Source organism: Podarcis liolepis, assembly GCF_965112155.1.
Source record: "Podarcis liolepis genome assembly, chromosome: 17".
Taxonomy (NCBI): Eukaryota; Metazoa; Chordata; class Lepidosauria; order Squamata; family Lacertidae; genus Podarcis; species Podarcis liolepis.
Window position 1 is genome coordinate 39,015,302 of NC_139571.1, and position 17,525 is coordinate 39,032,826.

General features: G+C 44.3%; 1 long non-coding RNA gene across 1 annotated transcript in view; it reads right to left on the bottom strand.

Moving 5' to 3' along the window:
- Positions 1 to 17,525, bottom strand: part of LOC310696537 — a 243,674-nt gene that overhangs the window by 172,396 nt on the left and 53,753 nt on the right. The gene's annotated exons all lie outside the window — the stretch shown is intronic.

Below are 17,525 nucleotides of genomic sequence, written 5' to 3' on the forward strand. Positions count from 1 at the left end.
TGCTTGCAAAAGCTGGCGTTCAGGTGATTCAATACAGATATGAATCATGGTTGCACGATGATACTATCATTTGCATTTCTAGTAGCTTCATTCACAAAGTGACCCAAATGGACTTCAGAGATAATGCTAACGTTAAAACAGTATAAGAAACTAAAACAGGAAAATCGATGGCAGGTGGTACATGACTTACTCGAAATTGGCACACATCAGTAACACCTACTCAGGGATCCCGCAGAGAGGCTATGACACTATAGGATCATACCTGTATATGTGGTGGCAGTGTACCAAATTGTGGGGTGCTATCTTTAGCAAAATAATAGGAAACAAATATTGTTAAAATACAACAAGTGACATTGTTAAATCATTTTGTGGAAGAAAATGAGGACCTGTTATTTAAAACCTTGATAGACTTGGTGACTGTGAGAATAATATTGGTTCACTCTTGGAGGCCTTAGGAGGAGCAAACTTAGATCAGTGGTATCCTAAATTGTGGCAAGTAACCCAAATGGAAAAACTTACTCATAAACGTAGGTAGCAGGACCAGTGGTCAGGGATGATGGGAGTTGTAGTCCAAAACCAACTGGAGACCCAAGTTTTGGAAACCTTGCTTTAGATAGTGGTGTTAGGATTTTTACATCTGTTTATATTAGATATATGTGAAGATTTTCTCTCTCTTTTGATTGTCTTTAACAATGATTGTGTGATAACATGGATGACAGTAGCAATTGAATTGCAAAAGCAATGTATTCTAAAAAGCAATAAAATGGGGGGGTGGGGGGTTGAAAACTAGATGAGACTTTGAATGACGTGGTGCACAGCTTCACCAGGAATACTGCCGTATTTTTCTCTTTTGTCCTTGGGATATTAGGCTGTGCTTATGGAAGAAGGGAGGCATGTTTGCTCTGCCTGAGCAGACCTTTTCTGCTGAGCTGCCTCATGGCTCCATCTTATCCTCACATTCTAGCACCGACTATTTGATGCAAGTGATCTGGAAAATTGTTTCCCTGTTTATATCATTTTGGATTTCAGGGGACAGCAGCAACAACATTGCATTCCCTGCCAGTGGTTCAACAGCACTCCATAGTATTTTAGGAACCAAAGGCGGGCAGATGGGAAATGTCTGAACATTCTCTCATTTCAATTGGTCGCAGCCTTTATTCAATCTTCTAACAAGCACGAATCCTTCAAAAGTGATATCCCTTACTCACACTTTTTTTTTTAATTTGTTGATTGCTTTTGAGGGATTCATGTTTCTTAGCAGATTGAATAAAGTTTGTCAACCCCAGTCTGACTAGCTCATCTTGTAAGATCTCTTCCCCTTTAGGCTGACTGGCAGAGGTACCAGCTTATGAGAGCAATTTGGGGGCCAGATGTTGTGATGTCACATAACATCTTCAGCATCTATCTTTATTATACAGTACTTTCCTCTACAAAGGTCGTGGAGTCTAGTATATCTGAAACAGCAATTCCTGCTGGATAACTCTCAATTTCAAATCTACAGAAACTAAAAACTACAGACTCTAAAACAATTTCCCATTGCTTAGGTTGTATAGCACATTATAATCCCCTATTCAACAACTCTCTACATTCCTGAACATCTACTTTACAAAGCTCAGAAAAGCATTTATAAATGGTAATTGTGGTTTTGGTTTTCTGAGAAGATCCAATTACTCTTTCCAACAATTTAGAAGATGCCAAAGAACTCCAAGCAAGTAGTACTTAGATGCCGACAGGTGTAACTGAAGTTATTGCTACTCACGAGGAAATCATTTTTATACCACAATATAGAAAATACCAAAAATTCTCCATCTGAACCTATCAGATGATTTATTGTAAAAATCCCACAATCAACCCATTCTTCCACAAAAGGCGGTCTCTTCATCTTCAAATCTAGATTACCCTAAAAATGTTCATTTGGCAGGAGCCTATGAGTCAATTTGTAACCGATTAGAGTCAATATATGCCACATCTCGCTAGTTGCTAAGACTGTAGGTGGTATTGGTGTTTGTTATGTTTAGACCCTAAAATTACCCATGTTGGGGTATTCACAAAAGAAACATGCTAATCGTAAGAGCTAAAGGTCTATGCATCATGTATAAACTAAATCAAAACTTCCCTCCGATACTGGTAGCTGCATTTTCTTAAGTGATAAGTGAGGTGGAGAGTTGCTTCAAATAAACTTCAGATACATACCACTGTTCTTTTGGAAATACAGTTGATGAATACATAATGAAATACCTCATAGCATGTATATTATCTGAGGCAAAATATTTATCTTACTTGTATTGAGTCCTTACCTCAATTACTAAAAGATTGCATGTCTGTTTGCACTAAGGGCTGTTTCTCAATGGTGAAATTTCTGGTGTGGCCATCGCCTATGCCTTCAATTTATAGGGGTATTCCGTTAAAGGAATCTGGCGGTCGTGTATTCCGTCCGAAGCCTGCTTGGCGGGAGGCCATGGCACGACCCTCGGTGACATCAGGGGTGAGCCTATAGTTGGATTAGCATCAACAGGTGTTGACCCCCTGGTGAATAAACCCACTTGTTTTGCGATCCAATGCCTAAGCCAATACCTTTTCATTGCTGTAATCAATAAAGTTGTGGCCTTTTCTAGCCCATTAACCTTATATCACGTGTCCCTTTGTCTTCATTTTACTTCGCGGGGGTCGGGTCCTCGAACCACAAATCACAGCCACAGAGATAAGAAAATAAGAGTTGTTCCATGCTCTGGAAAGGTCACTTTGTGGTTAGCACAGAGAAGCCATTTTCAATGCAGCCTAGCAATGGAAGTGTATAGCTTTATTCAGGCAGCACCGGATATTGAAATTTTGCGCTCCCAACGAATTTTGCACCCGGGGCAACAACACCTGTGCCCCCCCTGCTATGCCACTGGCAGAGGGCAATCACGAGAGGCACTGCCTGAGGGCCCACGAGTTTTTCAGCCCCCCCAGTGGCCTACCCTGGCTGCACAGCTTCATTTACTGACTGCCCTCCTCCCCAACAAGAGCCTGGACTTAATGCGCTGGGTGAACATTTTGTTTTGGAGCAGTTTGGCTCCTCTGTGTAGCAAGAGGCCATTGTAAAATTACCCAGCATACAGTATCCAGCCTAGGCACTGTAGGTGGGGCAGTTTTAAATCTGTTGCCTGCTATGGCCTGCTATCTCCGGGGCGGTCCTGTTGCTTGGCTGCAGTGAACAGCAAGGGACTGAAGACTGAGCCACATCTCTGGACAGTTCAAATTGCCCTTGTAAGCAGAGCAAACCATTAGAAAACTACAGCAAGCCACTCCCCCTACTGCCTGCATCATCTCGTTCGAAGTTTGAACTTAAAGGGGCAAGCAGCTTTGAAATTGTTACAAAAAGAAAGAGACAATTAGCAACAGTTACTGCACTCCTTACTTTGGTTGGTTATCTACTCCCATCCCTTTTGGAGTTTTTAGAATGCATTGTAGTAAAGTTAAATGAAATCCAGTGCCAGATTTATGTATAGGCTAAGTAGGCTGAATCCTAGGGCCTCTAAATCTAGGGGGCCTCGCCAGCCTGCCCACTCCCCAGCAGGCAACCTCCCCTCTCCCAAAATTGCAAACCCAAGACTTCATGTGAGGGCAGGACCACTATCACAACTAGAAGAAAATCCACCACCCTCACAACTAGAGGAAAATGGAAGAGTGTTATAAACAAAATTGAGTGAAGCCAAGGATGATGATGGGCATTTAAAATTCTACAACTGACAATTTCTCCTCTAAAGGACATAAGATATTATTGTTAAATACCATGGTGATTTTTAAAAATGCACAAAATTAACACTGAAAAACTTTTGCAATAACTGAACTTTGTAAACCTTTTGTGGCCTGGGCAGGCCTGGAACTAGTTCCCATGTCTTGTTCCTCTCTAAGGAATCAATTTCAACCTTCATGGTGTTTAACTATGGCTCAGCATATTCTGAGGTTAAAGTCTGGACCTCTTGGAAGCTTGAAGGTTCCAAACCTTCTCTGAGCTACTAACAACAGCTATATCTGCTATGACTGTTTTAGCAAACTCTTCAGCATACCTTTTGGGTGGTTTGTGGCCCTTTCAGATCTGCATACCATACACAAGTCTCCCATGCTAGGCTTCTCCTCTTTAGGAGAATGGTGGGCATTGAATTTGTGGGTGCTAGTCAATTTCCCTTGCCTCTAATGGGATTGAAACAAAGGCTTAATCCACAAACCACTGAAGCACCTCTGGTTGGATTTTATAGTACCATTTTCCCCATTTGAGTGAAAAGGAACAATTCCAATTATTTTCTTAATTCCAATGGTTTAACAAGAGTCTCAAGAGAATGTCAGACTGGAATACTGTGCCCAATTCTGGGCACTGCAATTTAAGAAGGATGATGACAAGCTAGGACGTGTGCTGAGGAGGGCAACCAACATGATCAAGGGTCTGGAAACAAAACTATCTCAGTGCAACAGAAAAAGAGAAAAGAGTAAGTCTTTATCTGGTGCTGAAAAGATGTAAGTGAAGGTGCCCAGCAGACCTCAATGGAGAGAGCATTGCACAGTTGGGGCGCCACAAATGAAAAGGCCCTCTCTCTTGAACCCATCCAATATGAATGGAGAAGAGCACACTGACCCCCCACAGGTGGTAGTCCCCCCCATAGCCACACCAGGAGGGTGAGAGCAGCTCTTTTTCATGGCTTGCAACTTTTGGTCCTGAGGTCCAGACTGCAGAGTCAACCGATGCTCAGGTTGGAAGCCCCGTTATTAAACCAAGACTACAGAGAAGAAGACTGCAGTTGTATGCAAACACACACAGGTGTGTGTAAGTACCACAGGACTCATTTGGGCTTAGACACACATAGGCCTCCACATTTGCACTGAACTTGTAGGACATAGAGCAGTTGAGGGTTCTGCAACAAGGTTTCAGCAGATGTCCTTTGAGATCAATCAGCTCTTGTGCCAGATGGTTTGGTGCTCTCTAGTTCACCTTGATTCTGCTCACGTTACCTTTAACTTCAAAGTTTGAAGAAACTCTTGCTCAGAATCAGGAGGGAGCAGTTCAGAGTGACAGTCGTCACCTTTTGTATTTTTAAAATTCTGCTGCAGAGCAGATAAAACCCGACTAATTATTCTGTGTGCCCCCTTCCTTCTCCGACAACGTGACTGTAATGGTTGCTAAGCAAACAACAGGAGGCTGCTGTGAAAAAGCACAGTTTTAAAAAGAGAGAGAAAATTAAAATAAGTGTATTTAAAGCTCACCATGTTCCGTGGAAAACTTCCAAGAAACTAACATTTGGAGGCAGCAAAGGTTGATAAAAAAGCACTGGTCTTGGAAACGATGCCAGAACCCTGAAGCAAAGTGTGTGTGTGTGTTTCTTTTGTGCTCTGTGATCACCACGAGTTCTGTCCAGTGCCAAGTTGTTCGATAGCAAGTATCACTGAACTCAGAGGGACATCCTCCTGAACAAATATACATAATGCTGGGCCGCATAAGAACTAAAATGCTACACAAAGCCATGGGAGCGTTTATGGCTTGCAGCCCAACTACAGAGCTGGCTAAATGTTCTGTGTTCTGCTACATCACTGCTGCCCCCATCTTATAATTAATTTCAGACACCAGGGGTCCCGATTCTGATCAGGACTGCCAGTGGGAACTTTTGTCCTGTGCCTCATATTTGCTTGTGGGTGGAGTGGAATTGCTAGGGATAAAAGGGGGGGATCCCTCCCCTATCTGAACCCCCATTCCTGTGTAATTGATTAAGGGGGGGGGAGGAGAGCTGCCCTCTCTGCAGTTGTTGGCCCTTATTTTAAACAGAACTGGTAAAAATAGACATGGAAACATAAGAAGCTGTCTTATACAGTGGTACCTCGGGTTACAGACGCTTCAGGTTACAGACGCTTCAGGTTACAGACGCTTCAGGTTACAGACTTCACTAACACAGAAATAGTACCCCAGGTTAAGAACTTTGCTTCAGGATGAGAACAGAAATCGTGCTCTGGTGGCGCAGCGGCAGTGGGAGGCCCCGTTAGCTAAAGTGGTACCTCAGGTTAAGAACAGTTTCAGGTTAAGAACGGGCCTCCAGAACAAATTAATTTCTTAACCTGAGGTACCGCTGTACTGAATCCAGCGCTGTACTGTCTGCACAGTACTGAGGTCTGTGGATGAAGGGCGGTATACAATTTTATTTTTAAAAAAAGTATTAATATTTTATAGGAAAAAAATCAATTATAAAGAAATAAAGTGATACAGAGAAAGAAAGGTGGGAAGTGAAGGGGGAAAGGAACAAAGATGTAAAAGAAACAAAACAGTATACAAAAATGCAATGTAATATATTTCCATACATTCTTATATAAATTGTTTGCTGTCCCTTCAGGAGAGCTTCATTTACATCCTTCTGTTCTCTGTCATGCTCAGATAAAGACTACCAGCCACCACCCTTTCAGAATGGCAAATTTGGAACTCAATACCTTTGTCACTTGATCTAAGGTTACAACAGTTAGAGTAACAGAAACAATCAGCAGTTATTCGTTAAGGAGTCCTTTAGAAAACAACCGTGGAAAAACCCAAATGTTAGCAAATACACATTTTGCCATTTTCCATTTTAAACCTCTGTTAATACACATTCACCTTTCATTTCTGTTTGAATAAAATCAATTATACTTGACATGTTTTGGCTCTGGAGGGAGCAGTCTCTATGCAGCAGAGGCACAAATGCAAGCTTTCCCTTTGCACAGGGGACTAGTTTCCACACACAGTCTTGCACACACCTCTCTGCCTTCCATCTCGACAAGCAAATGGCATCCTCAGAGTTCAGAGACACATTCCAGCTGGGCAAAAAACCAAAAGAAAACAAAAGAAAACAAAACACTCAATGAGAGTAAGACGTAAAGCTGTGGCCTGGAGAGATAGAGGATGTGACTAGGGAGGGAAGAAGAGCTTGGAAGAACCCTGAGGGCCAGGTTGAGGCTACATTTGGCCCCCAGAACTGAGGCTCCCCATTTTTGATGTCAGTTTTCTTCCATCCACACTGAAAGTGTGGAAGAATCTGCAGCCAAATCCCAAATGCATCATTGCTACAGAGTCACAAACAGGGTGATGTCACATCCTCTAAACTTTGTGGCAGAAGGGGGAACAGTAGAAAACTTTATCTTCTTTTTCCTGTCGCTGCACACTCTTTTTCTTGCCTACAATGGGAAAGGTGGCTGTGAGGTCTCTTCAAGGGAGCAGGACACCATTTTGAGCTGGGATATGGACTTTTGTAACTTTTAAGGATGATAGCCTATCTGATTTTCATCACTGTATCTGTCTGAATCCTGCCAAGTCTTTTATGTGAGTAAACCTTATATTTTCTTTTGGACATAAACAGTCTGAGCGTGATTTCTTTGTTAAGAGGGAAACACAGAAGAAAGATGATCCAAGAAGGAAGATAACCCAAGTCTGCCTAAGCATTGCTGGATATCATAAAATGTTTGAGTAGAAGGTTACACAACCTTGCCTCCAAAGCTTCTAAGGATAAGCTGTGCACAGACGGTGGATTTTTAACTCAGCTGAAATAGGTATTCCCATTCTTACACAAGTAAGAAGAGGAAGGATAATTAATTAACAAAATATCCTCTGGCACTCATCTAAAACCATCCAACAAAAAGAAAGTCCATGCCAGCGCTTTGAATTGAGCCCAGAAACAGACTGGTGAAGGTATTTCAAAACAGGGAAAACTGGTACCAGAGAAGAAGAAGAAGAAGAGTTTGGATTTGATATCCTGTTTTATCACTACCCTAAGGAGTCTCAAAGTGGCTAACTATCTCCTTTCCCTTCCTCCCCCACAACAAACACTCTGTGAGGTGAGTGAGGCTGAGAGACTTCATAGAAGTGTGACTGGCCCAAGGTCACCCAGCAGCTGCATGTGGAGGAGCAGGGAATCGAACCCGGTTCACCAGATTACGAGTCCACCGCTCTTAACCACTACACCACGCTGGCTACCAGGTTTCTGCCTTTTGTACTAGTTCAAGATTTCAAACCATCTCTAAGGGCAGCTCCATGTAGACGGTACTGCTGTAATCTAGATTAGATGCTACCTGGCAATGAATGACAGAAGCCAGCTCCCTAATTTCTCCCCACAAGCTATGGGAGGAAGGAAACTGACTTTTGCAGGTGGGCTGAGAAACCTTCCAGCAGCTACCAAGAGCTGTGGCATCCACAGGAGGGGCTTTCAGACATCTAGATGGAAACCAGTTGCATACAGTGAGCACATAGTATGTGTGATTAGCCTTGCTTTGAATAATTCCATTAGGAGGCTGCTGTGGGAGGGAAATTTGAGGTTAAGGAAGCACATTTTCAGTCTCCCTCCCTCCCTCTCAAAGCAGTATCATTAGAAAATGCCTTGTACCAAAGGATATTTTCACTCCCTGGTAAACCAAATCCCAGAGCTAGGCCAAATCTTTTTTTGCTGGGTAGAGAGTAAATTGAAGTAATGGGAATTGCAGAGACATTCATTAAAATAATTATAGGCTATTGGTTTTCTAGGGAGATTTTCTTCAAGCCTCCTATGCAATTGAAATGAGCATGTTTCCATTTCACTGCCTCTGTGCTTCGGTGCTCCCACTCATCTCTTCCAGCTCTGCCGCTGCCAGTTACTGGCGGACCCACTTGCTCTGATCTCCAAACCAGGATAAGATGGAGTCGCAAGAGTTGGGTTAGGGATGAACTCTGCAGGAATGCCAGCCAGGGGTGGGCAGGCTCAGGGGCCAAATGTGTCTCTCTGGGTCTCTCTGTCTAGCTTCTGGACCTCACTCTGGGGTTGTTTCTTCTAGCTGGCCCTGCTATGCAACTCAGGTGTTTCTGCCTATTTGAAGGGGTGTACCTAGGGATGCGGGTGGCGCTGTGGGTTAAACCACAGAGCCTAGGGCTTGCCGATCAGAAGGTCAGCAGTTCGAATCCCCGCGACGGGGTGAGCTCCCGTTGCTCGGTCCCTGCTCCTGCCAACCTAGCAGTTTGAAAGCACGTCAAAGTGCAAGTAGATAAATAGGTACCACTCTGGCGGGAATGTAAACGGCATTTCCATGCGCTGCTCTGGTTCACCAGAAGCGACTTAGTCATGCTGGCCACATGACCTGGAAGCTGTGTGCGGACAAACGCTGGCTCCCTCGGCCAATAAAGCGAGATAATAATAATAATAATAATAATTTATTATTTATACCCTGCCCATCTGGCTGGGCTTCCCCAACCACTCTGGGCAGCTTCCAACAAAATATTAAAATACAGTTAATGCATCAAACATTGAAAGCTTCCCTAAACAGGGCTGCCTTCAGATGTCTTCTGAAAGTCTGGTAGTTGTTCTCTTTGACATCTGGTGGGAGGGTGTTCCACAGGGCAGGTGCCACTACCGAGAAGGCCCTCTGCCTGGTTCCCTGTAACTTGGCTTCTCGCAGTGACGGAACTGCCAGAAGGCCCTCAGTGCTGGACCTCAGTGTCCAGGTAGAACGATGGGGGTGGAGACGCTCCTTCAGAGATGAGCACCGCAATCCCAGAGTCGGTCATGACTGGACCTAATGGTCCCTTTACCTTTTAAGGTACTACTGGACATTTTTTTAATATATCCTAATAATTAAGAGACAGCAACCAGCGACCTGCAGGAAGGTAAATGTGCTCTGCTCTGGTTCTACAGAAGTGGCTTAGTCATGCTGGCCACTTGATCTGGAAGCTGTACACCAGCTCCCTTGGCCAGTAAAGTGAGCTGAGCACCGCAACCCCAGAGTCATCCACGACTGGACCTAATGATCAGGGGTCCCTTTACCTTTACCTAGGAGTTGTCAAAACTGCCCTCCGCTGGGGGAACAGGCCCAGGATGGGTCACAAAAATCACCCCAGATTCCTCTGACCAAAGAAAGAGAGTTGGTTGTGTGTGGAGGTGAGAGGCATGAGAAGCAGCTTGCCTAGATGGCAATTGCCTCATAAGAAATTGAGATTGCGGGTTGTGTTGTGTTTTTTTACAATGCAGTCAAACCAGCAATGCATGTTTGCTGGATAGGCACGTGATAGGAGCTGAAATTCAGTTTTCTTGTAAATTTGCTAGCGAGAACTCTGAGAGGTTACAGGGAACCAGACAGAGGGCCTTCTCGGTAGTGGCGCCCGCCCTGTGGAACGCCCTCCCTTCAGATGTGAAGGAAATAAGCAGCTATCTTCTCTTTAAAAGACATCTGAAGGCAGCCCTATTTAGGGAAGTTTTTAATATTTAATGCTGTATTGTTTTTAACACTTGATTGGAAGCTGCCCAGAGTGGCTGGGGAAACTCAGCCAGATGGGCGGGGTATAAATTATTATTATTATTATTATTATTATTATTATTATTATTATTATTATTAGAGACACTCCCTCTCTGTCTTGACAGCGGGATGGCATAGCCACATATAATCTCCTCACCTGGCTGGGCACGGCCTCTTTGCTCTTTCACTTCATTCCAACAATGTAAAAACATAAGCTAAGTCTGAGCCACCGCTCAGAATTCATTTTAAACTGGACTAAAGTATGTATTTGTAACTGGATTGCCATTTTAAGCCTGCCTGAACAAGGCTGCCGTATCTGTTACTCTTAAACAAGTATTCTGAGCGAGCAAATGCAATTTCCTCCTTTTACAGGACTGTGCAATTATTGTTTAAAGGGGGAGAATGCAAGGAGAATCCAATCTGCCTTAAAGCACCCTGGATTGCTTAAACTCGAAGGCTAAAACTAGCCTATCCATGCTTCCCTTTTAGCCTTCAAAGGAATGCACTCTGCTGAAATCACAAACATGAAGAACGAAGGATAATATCTAATAAATATACAATCCCTTAGCATCTATACACTTCCTTACATATGGGGTAGGGTGATGGGAGAGCTGAGGGGGGGGGGAGTTCCTTCTGGCAAGCCAAAACACTTGCCCTAACAGAAGAATATCTGAAGGAGCATCTCCACCCCCATCGTTCTACCCAGACACTGAGGTCCAGCACCAAGGGCTTTCTAGCGGTTCCCTCACTGCGAGAAGCCAAGTTACAGGGAACCAGGCAGAGGGCCTTGTCGGTAGTGGCGCCCTCCCTGTGAAACGCCCTCCCACCAGATGTCAAAGAGAACAGCAACTACCAGACTTTTAGAAGACACCTGAAGGCAGCCCTGTTTAGGGAAGCTTTCAATGTTTGATGCATTAACTGTATTTTAATATTTTGTTGGAAGCCACCCAGAGTGGCTGGGGAAGCCCAGCCAGATGGGCGGGGGGTATAAATAATAAATTATTATTATCATGATTATTATCATGATTATTACCTTAGTAGTGTGACATTGAACACTCCCCAGTGTGTCCCTTGAGCTGAAAAAGGTTCCCCGTCCCAGATCTATAAGTAACTCCCTGTCTCATATAGCATGTTCTCACTAAAGGAGACCACGTGTTGCAGATGGGGCCAAGCAAAGCACCCCGTAGTTGCCAGGCAGATTAGATTGAAGGGGCCTGGCTTGGATTGGTGGTTGGTGTTGCTGGGGTAAATTTAATGTTGACAATTTGGGGGTGGGAGCAGAGGTTATTTAAACACAGCTCGCAGCAAGCTGCTTTCTCTTTCGCTGTGGGCACCGGATCACCCGCCCGCCCTCCCTTGTTTGGGCTTGTGTTTTGACCTTGCTATGCCTGTCATGGGGTCGTCCGCCTTGGTGTGGGGGCCCGGTAGGAATTTTTCCATTTGGCTGATTAGTGTGTGCCATTTGGTTTTTGCCTACTGCGTAGCAAATCGTCACAACTTGTAAGGTTGGCGGTTAGGCATTGGTTTAAATTGGTTGGTGGAGGGGTATGGATTGGCTGTGCCTGCCCCTCCAATGCTGCTGCTGTCCGGGAATTCCGTTAAAGGAATTCAGGGGCTTACCATCCTTTCGTCCAAACCCCTGGAATCGGGTTTGGGCTGCGTAAGCCCCTGGGAGCATGCGGGGAGAAGCTGATGGTCTGTGGCGCAGCTCCAGTTATCCCTGATCTTGTTCCTCCACACTGGCTTTCGCTGGAATCCGGGAGTCAGTGCTGTTCCCCAAGGCGGGGGACACAGATAGTCATAACCAATGCCTAAGCAACCACTCACAATTTGTATGTTTAATAAAGTTGTGGCCAAAATTATGCCAAAAACCTCAAACAAAAATTTATGAGTGATGTGTGAATTATTGGGGTAGGGGTGTTTTGGGGGACCTCAGCACGCAAATGTAGATATGAAATGAATTGTTGTGCTTTATCAGGCTAAAGGCTAATCTAGCGCAGTATTCTCTTTTCAAGAAAGTGCAACAACTACATGCCTCCGGTTTCTCACCAGTGTGATTTCTAATGGGCAGCTGCTAGGACAAATATATAATGCTCAAAATGAAATTTGAAAATGTGAATATTTGCACAGTCTAAGTATTGGGGGGTTTTTTGTGGGGAAGGGGGCATATTTCCAGCCCACTGAAACACACAGTTGACACAGAATCAAAAGTGGAGTATTCAGTGGTAAAAGCAGCAAATTGAGTCTCTAGCATGTACTATGGAACGGCATACCTTTGTCTTCCATCACACTAATGTCACTTCCTTCCTTGAGGGAAACAAAAACTTTGAAGACTGCAGCATTTTACTAACTCATCTGTCCGCCTGTGAAGCCAGTGGTGGATTCAGAATTCCTTCTTTGCCACTTAAGGGGAAATTAGAAGGAAGAAAATGTTCAGTCAAGAGATCATTCTTCAGACTAGAGTGCTGTGCCATTTCTTTTTATAATGGCCTACCGAGAATTGGATTGTTTCTTTTTTCTGTTTCCAGCCCCCCTCCTGCATGCATGAAGCCCTGTATTCGATGAAATTCACTTTTCTAATTATCCCTGCTAAAGAAAAGCAGGAGGAAAGTGACAAAAAGGGTTTTCTTTTTATCTCTTTCTATTTTGTCCCATTACTTCCCTTGCTCACAAGAGCCACTGTGGCTTTGAAAACACTCTTATTGAACTGAGAAGACGCTCTCTGGGTAGATGCTGCCAGCCATTATTGTACCATAAAGGTGCTGAAGGAGACTCACAACAGAAATCACAGGAATATAAGGTCTTTAATTAGATTCTCTCCTCAGATGTTCTATTAATTCCATTTAACCTTCACAATGGTTCTCCATCACACACTTGCACACATCATAACACTCCTAGTTGTGTTCACTTGAAAGTAAGTTTACTGAGTTCAGCGTAGCTTACTTTCAAGTAGACAAACCCTGAGTTTGGTGAAAACTCCCCTCTTTACCCTGATTAATATATATTAGGTTCCTACCCTACTCTCCTGACTGTGTCCCAGGGTTGCACAATGAGTATGCTGATTTATTGAAATGAGTCGTGGGCAACATACAACTGCCAAAAGCAATGCAACTTCCACATGTGCTTCGTCAGGAAGATTTTGGGCATCACATGGCAGGACAGAGTCTCAAACAAAGATGTGTTCTCTTAAGTAACAGTGTCTGCATTCTGCGGCCATTAAGCATGCTTAGGCTTCATTTGGCTGTTTTGGGGTGTTTCCCCTCTTCGCTTTTTCTCTATGAAAGTTTTCATTTTATTTTACAAACCTTGGGGTTATCCTCCTTGTATGTGGTTGATGGCATCCTGGCAAAATAATCGAATTGAGATTAGAATACCAAAAAAAAGGTAAAGGTACCCCTGACCATTAGGTCCAGTTGTGACTGACTCTGGGGTTGCGGTGCTCATCTCGCTCTATGGGCCGAGGGAGCCGGCGTTTGTCCGCAGACAGCTTCTGGGTCATGTGGCCAGCATGACAAAGCCGCTTCTGGCAAACCAGAGCAGCACACGGAAACGCCGTTTACCTTCCCACAGGAGCGGTACCTATTTATCTACTTGCACGTTGACGTGCTTTTGAACTGCTAGGTTGGCAGGAGCAGGGACCAAGCAATGGGAGCTCACCCCGTCGCAGGGATTCGAACTGCCGACCTTCTGATCAGCAAGTCCTGGGCTCTGTGGTTTAACCCACAGCGCCACCTGCGTCCCTATTAGAATATAGGTGGATAAATAAATGACAGAGTTCTTGCACCCATAGCTCAAACATCTGAATCGTACTTTACTTTTACATATTTTGAAGACATCATCTAAATATGTGGTTCTCAGGCTTTCTCCCCAGCAGACCACTTGAAAATGGCTGGAGATGTTGAAGCACCACTTAATTTTGTTGCCGTTTTACAAACCAAAGCAGATACTTCATTTGTATTTTAATCACAGTAGGCTTTCCTTTCTAATGCAATGGATGGAGAGAAATAATAAGCATCAGTCCTTATAAAAACGATTGCTGTACCATGAATATCAAGGGTCCTAGGCCCAGGCTGCTTAGAAAGATTCGTTTGACAAATACATTTCTAGACTTGCGTTAGCACGGTATTATGAAAATCACAGGCCCAGGTCAAGACTCTGTTTGTCTGTTTGCTAATCTTGCCCTGGTCAAAACAGCCTCAATCTCAGTCATTAGGGTGGGAAATCAACTTCAGGCCATGTACATATTTTCTTGACTATTCTGCAAGCTTTCCACAGACCATCTGAATGAAGCTCATGGACTATTGGTAGGCCATGGACCATAGTTTGATAAAATCTCTGATTGAAGTAAATAGGAATTTTATTGTGCAGCATTGAAGGTATTTGACCCACTGACGCTTCCTTATTGACAATTAGGTCCAGCGCCGAGGGCCTTCTGGCGGTTCCCTCACTGCGAGAAGCCAAGTTACAGGGAACCAGGCAGAGGGCCTTCTCGGTGGTGGCACCCACCCTGTGAAACGCCCTCCCACCAGATGTCAAAGAGATCCCTTAGCATCTATACACTTCCTTATATATGGGGTAGGGTGATGGGAGAGCTGAGGAGGGGGGGATTGTTCCTTCTGGCAAGCCAAAACACTTGCCCTAACAGAAGAATATCTGAAGGAGCATCTCCACCCCCATCGTTCTGCCCAGACACTGAGGTCCAGCACCAAGGGCTTTCTAGGGGTTCCCTCACTGCGAGAAGGCAAGTTACAGGGAACCAGGCAGAGGGCCTTCTCGGTGGTGGCACCTGCCCTGTGGAACGCCCTCCCACCAGATGTCAAAGAGAACAACAACTACCATACGACATCTAAAGGCAGCCCTGTTGAGGGAAGCTTTTAATGCGTTTGATGCATTACTGTATTTTAATATTTTGTTAGAAGCTGCCCAGAGTGGCTGGGGAAGCCCAGCCAGATGGGTGGCGGTATAAATAATAAATTATCATTATTATTAAAACGGTGGTGGAATGGGGAGGGGGACATGGTGTGTACCAGCACCTTTTAAAAAAAAGAAATACAGTGGTATCTCAGGTTAAGTACTTAATTTGTTCTGGAGGTCCGTACTTAACCTGAAACTGTTCTTAACCTGAAGCACCACTTTAGCTAATGGGGCCTCCTGCTGCCGCTGTGCCACCAGAGCATGATTCCTGTTCTTATCCTGAAGCAAAGTTATTAACCTGAAGCACTATTTCTGGGTTAGCGGAGTCTGTAACCTGAAGCGTATGTAACCCGAGGTACCACTGTAAAGCACTGCTGAAGAGCACAATAGAAGTGCTGAAAGAGAGAACACCAGAGCATTTTGTTCCATTGTTAAATGTCTTCAATTTTTTTGAGTGCAATATACACGCAGCTCCTAATTAAATTCAGCGGAGGAAGAGCAACACAAGAAACCTGCCATGCTTCTGTCAACTGGAAACAGTTTATGGCTCAATTAGATCTTTGGCACAACAGACTTTCTACGAAGAGAAAGATAATAGGTGCAACCAGATTGCTGTGTAAGGCAGAAAAGTGGAAATCTATAGTGGCTGGAGGAAAATGATGCAAGTGGTGTTGCAGAGCTGGGTTTGGGGACTAGACATAGACTTCAAAACCAGCTAGATTCCACTACTGCTGTACAGAAAATATTTCAGGCTGATAAAAATCCGCTGCGGGGGGGGGGGGACTTGTGCTTTGGTGACGTTGAAATTGGAGTTACGAGGCAGAAAGTGGAATTTCTTGAATGGCACACAAATTGGAAGGAGAGGCCAGGCAACAGCAAAAATGACCAAGATAAAGACCACCAGAAATGGAGGCAGGAAGTAATAGTAGGCTCCTCCAGGCGATCTGTTTGTTGAGCATTCACCCTGATGTGCTTGCAGAGAAGTTACAGGACAGTGAACATTCATCCTAAATTCATCCTGATTTGCCCATGTGGTGTTTGAACATCTTTTCATTAATCTTTTCCCCCCCACCCTACACTTTTCAGTACATTTCCCACCCATTTTTCTAACCATGCTTTCTTTTCTTTAAATGGATTTGTTGTGCAGGCAGAGCACTTGGACTGCACAAACCTAAATTTCCCAGTATGTGTGTGTGAATCCCTCCCACAAAATGCTGCAAGCCTGGAGGCATGCTGTGTTGGTTAAAGAGGCCAGGCGAGGGGGATACAGCCAGTGATTTGATAGTGGTGGAATAATATTGATTACCAGGCACATGAAAATACAGGCACCCATCGTATATGATGTTAGGTGATTGGCAGGGGAGTGTGGCTTGGTCCAAACGGGGAGGTCTGGCAGGCTGTTGTGGGAATGTTCAGGGTGGCAGGAGAGGATATATTGTTTATTAATATCCTTCCTAACTTGCATTAGCAAGTTTCTTCACTTAGCAGAGTTTACATTCCCCTTTTACATGCACAGCAGATAGCTGGTTGCAGGCTCGTGTGCGCCTCTCACTATTATACAATTCAGTCTGTCTCAGATTGAATTGTGCATCCCTGGTAAATTCCCTTGAATCCCTCTTAAAAGAATAAAAATGCCACAATCTTATTCAAAGTCAATAAAAGAAGTTTATTTACATCAGTTCACAGCTGGATCCCTGAAGGCAGACTTAGTTCCAAATATGTACGTGTGTATCTAGCCCATATGGGGGAATAATTCCACTGCCTCTGCTAGCTGAGAGCTAGCAGAGCAGTCCTAGCTAAAAGCTGGTCAAACGAAGGAGGAGGTCAAAATGAGAGAGAGAGAGTTGGCAGCATGCCTTGTCCTTTTACCAGGTCTGGAAAGGTCACGCCCACCCATTAGTCACATGCAAGGAAGAATGCTCCAGCCAAGTGTACCAGGAAGTTTCGACTGGCGGGACCAAACATTCCCTTGCATGTCCACTCTAGGAAAACAAGGAATGTTGTCCTTGACTGCTCTCAGTGGATTACATCACACAGGCTGTGGGCTCAAGGTTCTCACCTCATCCTATAGGCTTCACATGGTTCTCTCTCTGTATGGAATCCTGGGAACTGTGGTTCTGATGAGTGTGTGACCTAATGGTCTTAACAGATAAGTCTCGACCAGTGCTTTTCCCCTAGAAAAATAGTTGCAGGAACTTTCACCTTTTTGGGACGGACAACCCTAGGACTGCCAAAGTTGTTGAACTTTTTGTAGCACAGCTACAAGCACCGTTCCTATAGCAACGCTTAAGAGGTGCTGGAACTCAGTTCCAGTGAGTCCCAGCTGAACAAAAAAAGCCCTAGTCTTCACCACCCTCACAAAATTA